This window comes from Lotus japonicus, chromosome 1 (genome assembly GCF_012489685.1).
Source record: "Lotus japonicus ecotype B-129 chromosome 1, LjGifu_v1.2".
Classification (NCBI taxonomy): domain Eukaryota; kingdom Viridiplantae; phylum Streptophyta; class Magnoliopsida; order Fabales; family Fabaceae; genus Lotus; species Lotus japonicus.
Genome location: NC_080041.1, coordinates 92,760,234 through 92,770,947, shown reverse-complemented (window position 1 = coordinate 92,770,947; position 10,714 = coordinate 92,760,234).

Below are 10,714 nucleotides of genomic sequence, written 5' to 3'. Positions count from 1 at the left end.
GAGATAAACATGAAGAAAAAGGTAGGTGAAAATGGGAGAAAAAAAATATAGGTATATATAAAAGTTCTAAAACATGCTTCCTTATTTTAAATAATTTTAGATGTGCAGTGGAATCAGGGGTGAATAAATTATTTTATACCTCAATCTTCTTTCTCCGATCCCTCTCTCTCTTGTCTATTGTATGCCTCACTTGCTCATTTTTATTCCAATATTCCAGTCCCATATTTTGGATAAACGAACATGTTTGGAAGGAGTAGATCTTTTGTGCCCTTCCGTATCTCATTTTCTTATTCCACAAAGAGAGTTTACCATGCGAATTAAAAGTACATGGGTTAGATGTTTACATGCAAAATTACATGGATACAGATGTCTAAATTTTATAGGAATGACAGACAAATAAGACACAATATAGAAATAGAGAAATTTGATCTTTATTGAAAACATTTTGTTGATTAGTATTTACTTTGAAATATAAAATGAACGATTTTTTTTTACAAATTAAGTAAACACCCAATTTTTTCTTTCGATACATATATAATAAACACTCAATTTTTCTCTCTCTTATTATATGATATCATATAATTATATCACATAGATGGACTCTCTTTATTCTTTTCATTTCTTGTTCCTATGAAACACTTTCCTTTTAATTTGATTCTTATCTTCCACGCCTAGGTATACATCTCATAAGATGTGAAAGAAAAAATTAGTAAGAAAATTCAAATATTTCAACTAAAAATTTCTGTTAAGTTAATTTTAAGTTTTAGTACTTTTCTAGCCTAAGCCTTGAATCAACTAATCAAATCTCATTCACCCTTAGACTTTTGACTTGGAGGACCATATTGTATCCTTCCAAGTCTTGCACCAATTAACTTATCAAATCTTCTTCATCCCTTAACTCATCCCTTAACTCCGGGTTTAGGGAAGTGTACCCTCATGAGGGTTGGGCTGAATTAAGGGATCATCCATCTCACTCCCTATATATTAATCAACTACCAAGAATCATCATTGACATATAGCTAATTAAGCAAGTTGCAGATTAAATTTAATAATTTCAATTTTTTTAATTAGTGTGATAAGTTCTCTTGTGGAATAAATTCTTAGTTAAACAGCCTACTCATCAAACACATCCGATCTTAGTCTACGACTTAATTATTTTTTATATGATATATGTAAAACATGTATAAAGAACTGAAAGAATAATGGATTGAGAGAGCAAAATAAAAAAGCAATTTACAGACCACGTGGAGAATATTATAAAGGTGGTACCACAAGTTGATTGAATATATAAGTTAAGGCTGGGGAACCCTTGTGCTCCCATTAATTGCCTTATAAAAAAAATCAAGTTCAAGTAAGTCTTCAACCAAATGCTTTTCATAAAAAAAAAGGTCTTTAACTAAACATGCTTGCAACGAAAGTCCTTGAATACTAACAATGCATGTTTGCAACATGGAACTTTCTTTATTTAACTGTGTTTTTAGTTTTTACATCTCTATAGTCTTGGAAGACTACAATAACGTGAAAGTTCTTGCATTCAAATATACTGTTTAACATAGAATAATTAAGTAATTAGGTTCTATTATATTTATTTTTTTCAAAATTTTACGCTCTCTATTCCTTTTTATAAGAACGAAACCATATTTTACGTCCGTTAAGAAATGTATTTAAAGTAGTAAAGTGAATGAGCTGGATGTTTAGGTGTGCTTCATAAGTAATGTGTTTGCGTCTAGGTGTACTTCATAAGCTAAATGTCTTGCTTACTAGGGCTTTCGTTTGGTTTCGAAAGAAAAACGAACATCAAGTACAAAAAACAAAAAACAAAATTTTGGAGTTATTGAAAATGAAATTCTTTTCTTAAATGACCAAATTTAAAAGTGCGGTGTCTATATTACACACACCAAAAACTTAGTTAAGTTATTTTTTCCCGCAAAAATGTTAAGGTGAATTTTGCTCCATTCACCATCAAACAATGCGTATCAAAGGGAGGTGTTGACAAGGGTCACAGTCCCCGCTAGAATTTTAATTGTTTTCACTGACTATATGTATTTTTATGTAGTTTTATATGTGGTCATATTCCGGCCCTTGCAAAGTTTTGTTGTTTTTGTTGTAGAATTTTAGTCTGGAATATTAATTGTTTTCAATTTTCACTGACTATAGGTATTTTTATGTAGTTTTGTATGTGGTCATATTCCGACCCTTGCAAAGTTTTGTTGTTTTTGTTGTAAAATTTTAGTTTCATCCCTAAATTATCACAAATTGATACTTTACAATGTTCTAGTGAAACTAGATGAAGTTCTCATTTTAAATTAATAACAAGTTTGATAAACTTATTTGGTAAAATTACTTAGTTTCTTGAAAATAGAAATGAGAATGCATTTAATTCTTCTCAACGAATAGATATGAGAGCAACTTCTCTAAAATTGTTGAGTTTTGAATTTGATTTTATGTTAAATGTGATGAAAGAAATATTGAGACAAAGCGTATAATTGATTCTCAATATTTCTATACCCTAGGGAGTTGTCTAAATGACCCATGATAAAGTTTGAGTTAAATAAACCATCATCCAATCACATTGGAGATAAGTGAGTTTGAATTTCTATATTTTATTTATTAATTTATTTCCAACTCATTTATCTCCAATGTGATTGGATGATGGGTTATTTAACTAACTCAAACTTTATCATGGGTCATTTAGACAACCTCACTTTATAGCGATCTTTTTGTTTTTTTAGCTAGATTGATATTTCTTTTTTTGGAACTTCCTATTTCAATATAGCGATCTTTTTTTGCAACGAAAGTTGCTAAGACTCGAGTTCGCAACAAGATTAAAGATGATAATCTTCTCAAAATGTATTAGTTGTATATATTAATTAAACCAGTAATTGCTGAAAAATCATATAATTGATGCAATAATAAATAAATTTAGTATTATTAAAGAACGAAGAGTTTTATTCAAATGAATTTTTGTATTAGTTGATGCAATATCTAGTGAAATTTTTTTAGTCTTTTATTTCTGCCCTTGTTGGTAAATCCGCAAGTGTACGAATCCACCCGATTTTAAATATCGAACCATAGGGATTGTGAGTGACTAAATTCAGTTCAAGTCTTGAGTATGAAGGTTTGTTTTATTGAAATAAAGATATGTCGAAGTAGTAATAAGGAAAAAAGGAAAATTAAAAGGCAATTTAGAAATTAACATGCTTTGGGTTCTTGTTCAACTAGTCAGTTTAAGCACATCATTCTAAGCACATGAACTCATGAATCTCTCCTTGATGCTATAGCCTAATTACTCACTTATTGATTCCTCACATAAGCAATTCTCTCATACTAAAAGCTAAGTTCAATTTCTTGTGTACTTAGTCATTTATATGAGGTTTTAGATCATGCAATATCAGGCCAACAAACCCCAAAACTTCCTCTATTCCTAGTAGCCAAGATAGAAGGGGCAATCCCACATCAAGTCCCAATTCTATAATAAACTTCCGTTATGATTATAGAAAAGCAAAAAGCTAGCATGCATTCAAGCTTAGATTGATATTCAGAAAATGGGATTCAAAGAGAGAAGAAGAACATATGGGAAAGAACTTAAGATTATAACTTAAACATGAAAAGTCTTACATGAAAACCAAAGCAATAGAAGAGAGATTAGCCAAGCATGGCAAGAGTCATGCTTGGCTAAGAACCTGAACTACAAGCTTGGAAGTCTTCTCTCACTCTCCTAGATGATCCTCTACCTCTGAATTTTATAAAGTATGAAAAGATATGAAAAAATTCCCAAAGAAAATTACTAGAATCCTATTTATAGGCAAAATTGGCGTTTTTCTACTGTGCCGGGTGCTCAAGCGCCAGGCTGATTTTCTTCAGCATTTGGCTTCTGCCTCCCTGGCGCTCAGGCGCCCCAGGGCAACGCTTGAGCGCCCCAGCTCGCCTGAAAACCTCTTCAACTTCATTTTAACTCCTCTTTAATGCCTCCTTCAAGTCTCTAAACCCCTTGGCTTTCTTCCTTCAGCTGTTACAACCTGATTACTTGCTCAAAAAGACTAGAAACAAAGCCAAGAAACTCAAAGGTTAATTTGTACAAGAGTATAAAATGAACTAGGAATTAAACTAGACCCCTAAACTCTACTAAAATACCATTAAAGACCCTATAAAACTATGAAATTACCAAAGCATTGCAAAAACACTGGTAAAGATAAAAATGCATGGAAATGCATGAAACACTACATGAGACACAAGAAAAAGACTCAAAACGTACAACGAAATGACCCTAAAAACACTACTTAATCCGGGTCATCAGCCCTCACAACGAAAAATTCCTAGATATTCCCCTGTCATCAAGAGTCAAGACTTACATTTAGAACCATATATCACATACGTATGAAATTTATAAATTATCCAACAACACCACTCACATAGATAGCGGAAATCAGATACATCTATATACTTATTAAAAGAAAATCAGTATCCACAAGAAATTAACACATGACATTCCAAGATTGAGTTTCCTCTCACCCCTCTCTTTGGCTGACAAGTGTCACGGCCAGAGAGACTTTCACAAATTAATTATACAAATTGATTTCCCTATAATTTTGATTCTTTGTCCCCTATTAAATGCAAAAATTATAAAGGAGCCATGAACCTCTCCAAAATAGAATTCATGCACAGCCCATTATAAGAGAGTTGTCGAACCAACTAAAAGCCCACAACGATGAAACAATTAAAAGGCTCATAATTGAAAAATAAAATGAAAAATTGTGGCTGAGTGGGAATTGGTCAATACATTTACAACGTATGCCTTCAATTTCGCAAACGGACATATCAGGAAAACTAATCACATTTTCTGAAAAGTATTGGAAGATAAGTAATTAAATATAGAGACTTATTTTGGAGTGTTTATTTCTATGTTTAATAAATTCAGTTGGCATAATTTTTCGTTTTTTTTATTATTTTATAAAAAATTGAATTAAAGCATTTTTTTTTTCCAAAATCTGATCCTTGCTTGATTTTTTCAAATTAGAAAAAACGGAAAAATTCTTTAAAAAATAGCTTCAATCAGGAAAATCAATGTGTTAAAGTTAAAAAAAATAAATTGGTACAAAATATCACGTTAAACACATTTAGTGTTTATTTCTATGTTTTAATAAATTGATTTGACATAGATTTTCGTTTTTTTATATTTAATATAAAAATTGAATTAAAGCATTTTTTTTGTCAAAATCTGATCTCTGCTTGATTTGTTTCAAATTAAAAAAAAAACCATGGGAGGGTGTTTTAAAAATATATATTCACTCAAGAAATTATAAATGCTCTTAATTTTATATTTTAATAAAAACTAAAAATGAAATAATCAAGGTCAATATTTAAGGAAAAATTAATACGACCAGGAAATAATATTGTTGTTTCAAATCTTTCATTAATAATATTAATTTGGAAAAAAATTTAAAAGTCATTAAGTTCAGATTTTAAACCATTACAAGTTATAGCCACAATTAGTGAAACAAAATTTATTCCATAAATAACATTTTATTAGCTTTTTTTATGGAAACAAATAAATGCACGACAAAAGGAATTAAATAAGGAAATTAGAGTAAATGAGTTTTGTATGGAGTGTTTAGTTCTATGTTTTAATAAATTCAGTGGGCATAAATTTTCATTTTTTTTAATATTTTATAAAAAACTTGAATTAAAGCTTATTTTTTCAAAATCTGATCCCTACTTTATTTGTTTCAAATTAAAAAAAAAAACCGGAAAAATTCTTTAAATTATAGCTTCAATCAGGAAAATCAATGTGTTAAAGTTGAAAATAATAAATTGGTACAAAATGTCACGTTAAACACATTTGGTGTAAATTTCTATGTTTTAATAAATTGGTTTAGCACAAATTTTCGCTTTTTTAATATCTATTATAAAAATTGAATTAAAGCATTTTTTTTGTCAAAATATGATCTCTGATTGATTTGTTTCAAATTTTAAAAAAAATACTGGAAGGGTGTTTTAAAAATAGATATTTTCTCAGGAAATTATAAATGCTTTTAATTGTATATTTTAATAAAAACTAAAAATGAAATAATCAAGGTCAATATTTAAGGAAAAATTAATACCTATAAGAAATAATATTGTTGTTTCAAATCTTTCATTAATAATTTTAATTTGTAAACAATTTTAAAGGTTAATAAGTGATTTTAAACCCTTAAAAGTTACAGCCACAATTAGTGTGACATAATTTACTCCATAGTTAACGTTTTATTAGTTTTTTTTGGAAATAAATAAAAGTCAATACGTTTGGAATCAATTACGTAAGGACCTAGAAATTTCATCCCAAAAAATATATATAATGCACGATGGTAAGCATCAGTCTGCATTCACCTACTCCATAGAACCAAGCAAGAAAGGAGGTTCTGGTGAGGCCAGGGCAAAGAGAAAGGCAATATTATCAAATAGAAGAAATTGTGGTATCTCATCAAGTTCATCCAACCCCAATTGTTCTACCTTAGATATCAATACTCAAGCTCTACACACACATGCTACAATTTCAAGAAAATTATTCTCAACTCCTGCAAAGAGCTCTTTGAAAAATCAGTCCCAACAAGTTATCAATAGCAGTGCAAAAAAACCCATGGCTAAAGCACGTCAGCCCCTTTCAAACGATGAAAATTCTCCAATCATTGGTAATGTATATGGTTTTTTGTTTTGTTTTTTAGAGTGGTTATAATCGCTATCTTTGGTATACATTCCAGTGTTAATCATTTAATTTTATAATTTTTTGTTGTAGGATCCAGCATTATTGACAAAAACTCCATTAGGGTATTCATCTATAGCAGTGCCCCCCTATCAGTGCAAAATTCCAACTACAGTACCCCATTTACTTCAAAAGAAGCCAGAGCAAAGAGATAATATGTTCTCTCGCAGCATAAAAGGGGTAATAAATATGCAAGGCCGATTCAGACCGATGGCAATATTAATGAGGATATGTCTAATCATGAAGGTTTGAGTATTTGAGTCAAGTGATTGAAACAAGTCAAGTAACTGAAATGAGCAATAATGTCGTCCCCGTAAATTCAATAAGTGGTGACGGAACACTAAGCAGCGATGATGATATGTCGGGTTATTTTAAATATCTTTTCCTTTAGCATTTCATATTTTTCCCAATATCTACCATGATTATTATTTTGGTTTATATACCATTATAACTCTTATATGTAACCTTTAGTTGCATGACATAAAATGCAGATGCAGAAAACGCTGAATCTGAAGACAATGACCCAATAGAAGAGCCCATCCCAGAGATCTGTCCAAACATTATTGTTTTGCTTAAAAAGGCTGAAGATACATGTTCACTATTTCATGTATTTAAATTTATTTATTTGAAAAAGGTTTTAATATATAATTTTATTTATAATTTATTAAAAACACATTTTAAAAAATTTACAGAAATACTTGACTTGGGTGATCCTACGTCTATTTGTTTCTATTGTAATGCTCTAATGTGGCATGATGAGAAAACTGGGAAAAGTTACCCTTCCTTATCTACGCAACCCGCCATCTTTATTACTGGATTTATGGTCAGACAAAGATCCTAGAGCTAAGAATTTTAAGGAAAATATCAGAGCATATAACAACATGTTCACATTTACCTCTATGGGTGGTAAGGTTCAAACTTCTATTAATGACGGAGGCGGGCCTCCACAATTTGTCCTATGCGGTAAAAACTATCATCGAATAGGAAGCTTAATTCCGCAAGTAGGTCAACCCCCAAAATTTGCTCAATTGTATATATACGATACATAGAATGAAACAAAAAATCGGATGAAAATTCTTAGGTAACACAAAAGTTTAATATTATACGTATTGTCATTAGATATTACGCCATGTATATCTTTATTTGTAATTATTTAATTTTTTTTTAAACATTGTGCAACTCTAACAGTGTTGGAAAAGGGCTTGATAATTCATTGGTTGAGGATTTAAAAAACTTGATTGACCAGACCAATGTGCTTGCTAGAGTTTTTCGGCAAGTTCGTACTTCTCAACTCTTTGTGCGTCTTTTTCGAGCAAGGAGAAACGATCCCAAAACCTATAATATGCCTACGGCTGATGGGGTTGCAACTTTAATCGTTGGTGACTTTGATGATATGCAATTTGGTAGGGATGTTGTTGTTAAATTGAGAGATGGTTTCTTGACAAAAATCCACGAAACGCATACTGCATTCATCCCACTGCAGTACCCTTTACTTTTTCCTTATGGAGAAGATGGATTTCGTGAGGACATTCCTATTAGTGAACTATTCAGGAACATGAGTACTTATAAAAGACACATTGTTTCTTTGAGGCACCTATGTTGAACAAACATTGCTTTGAAGCTTTGGACAGATCTCTAAATGACATTATGAAGACTAGATCTACTTATGGTTATGACATTCCATTCGGAGGGAAAGTTGTGGTACTAGGAGGCAACTTTAGACAAATACTCCCAGTTATTTCCAAAGGAAGCCGTTCGGAGATTGTGGGTTCTGCTATCAATTCTTCATATCTATGGAAGCATTGCAAGGTAATGGAATTGACTGTTAATATGAGATTGCAAAATGCTAACTCATATTCTTCATCAGCAGAAATAAAAGAGTTTGCTGATTGGTTGCTTCAAGTGGGAGACAGAACAATTACAACCATTGATGAAGCTGAATCACTCATTTAGATTCCTCCTGATCTTTATTGAACCGTGTAAGGATCCCTTACTTGAAATAGTCAATTTTTCATATCCGAAACTTTTGTTTAATTTGGAAAAAAATTCATTCTTCCAAGAAAGAGCAATCCTTGCACCAACACTTGAAAGTGTAGAGGAAATCAACAACTTTATGTTAGCTATGATTCTTGGTGAGGAAATAGAGTATTTGAATTGTGATACTCCATGCAAGTCTGATGAAGATTCGGGTGTCAATGCGGAATGGGTTACATCTGAATTCTTAAATGATTACAAATGCTCCGGAATTCCAAACCATCAAATTAAACTAAAAGTCGGTGTCCCTATCATGCTCATTCGAAACATTGACCAAACTGCAGGGTTGTGTAATGGCACTCGAATGATAGTCAACGCTTTGACTAAATATATAATTGTTGCTATTGTTCTAAACAGAAACACGATGGGAGAAACAACCTTTATTCCAAGGATGAGCTTAACTCCATCTAATGCTGACATTCCATTCAAATTCCAGCGTAGACAATTCCCTGTTATTTTATGTTTTGCAATGACTATAAATAAAAGTCAGGGACAATCTTCAACTCATGTTGGACTGTATTTGCCAAGGCCTGTCTTTACTCATGTGCAATTATATGTTGCACTATCAAGAGTTAAATCTAGAAATGTTTGAAGATACTAATCCTAGATGACCAAGGAGTAGTTTCTAACACTACCTGCAACGTTGTTTATCAAGAAGTCTTTGAAAATATTTGATATGTATGTGCTATTTTTTACTACAATTTTGTTGGGTTTATATTTTTTTAAATACCAAATCTGATATGTCTTTGTTTTAATTGTTGACACTATAAATAAATGTCAAGCAGCTTATTGATCATCTAACTTGAAGGATAACTCCGTTGCTATAAAGTTTGTTTTTAATTTTCAAATGATATATCAAGTTCATCTTTGTATTGCTTTCAAATTATTACTCTGATATCTACTTTTTCCATTGTAGGTTATGTTGCTCAAATATTGAATTGATAGCAAAATTCAATATCTGATTATCTGATTTGATTCTATCTGATTTGATTCTATCTAGCTAGGGGTGGCAAAATGGGCTAGGCCCGCTGGGCCAGCCCGTTTGGCCCACCTTTTTTGACGGGTTGGGTTGAGATTTTGAACCCAAATTTAAAAGTGGGTCAACCCAACCCAACCCGTATTTTGGCGGGTTAATGACGGGTTGGGTTGGGTTAGCCCGCCAACCCATTTTCACTTTTTTTTTGAAATTTTTGAATTTTTTTTTTCTATTTTTATTCTTTCAGTAGATTATTGTAACGTGCGCATATAATATGATAAACCTAAACTAAAAAAAAAAACTATTTTGAAAACTAGTCAATGACCTTCTATGGATTCACCTATATAAGTTGCAGCTCTTATTCGTAGGTTATATTTTGTCTAAAACTTTCATGCCTACTCGACATTATATTTTATAATTGTTGGTCGACTATTATTGACTAAAGTAAACTCTTGTTGATTATTGTAAAACACATTTAGTGATGTTAAGTAATATTAAATGAGTGTGTATCAAAGAAAAATGACATTTATCAATGATTTGATGAAGGTTATTGAAACTTACACTTGATAGTTGCTAGTGAGGTTATAGTTTTACAACTTTTAATAACCACACATGATAAATATTTTTTTGGTATTGCTATTGGTGAGACTTTCTAGTTGAACTCATAACATTTAAAGATAAAGAACAAGTATAATTATACTTTTTTCATGTGTCAACATATAAAATGTGAAAGATTGCTTAAAATTTCTCATTGCACATCTTTTTTTATTTCACCAAATTTTCTAAGTGGACTAGCCCGCCAACCCGTTTTTCCGCCAAAATATGGGTTGGGTTGAGACTTTGAACCTAAATACCAAAAGTGGGCTAGCCCAACCCAACCCGCATTTCGGCGGGTTAGTGGCGGGTTGGGCCCAGCCCGGCCCGCCAACCCATATTGCCACCCCTATATCTAGCTAATTTTAATT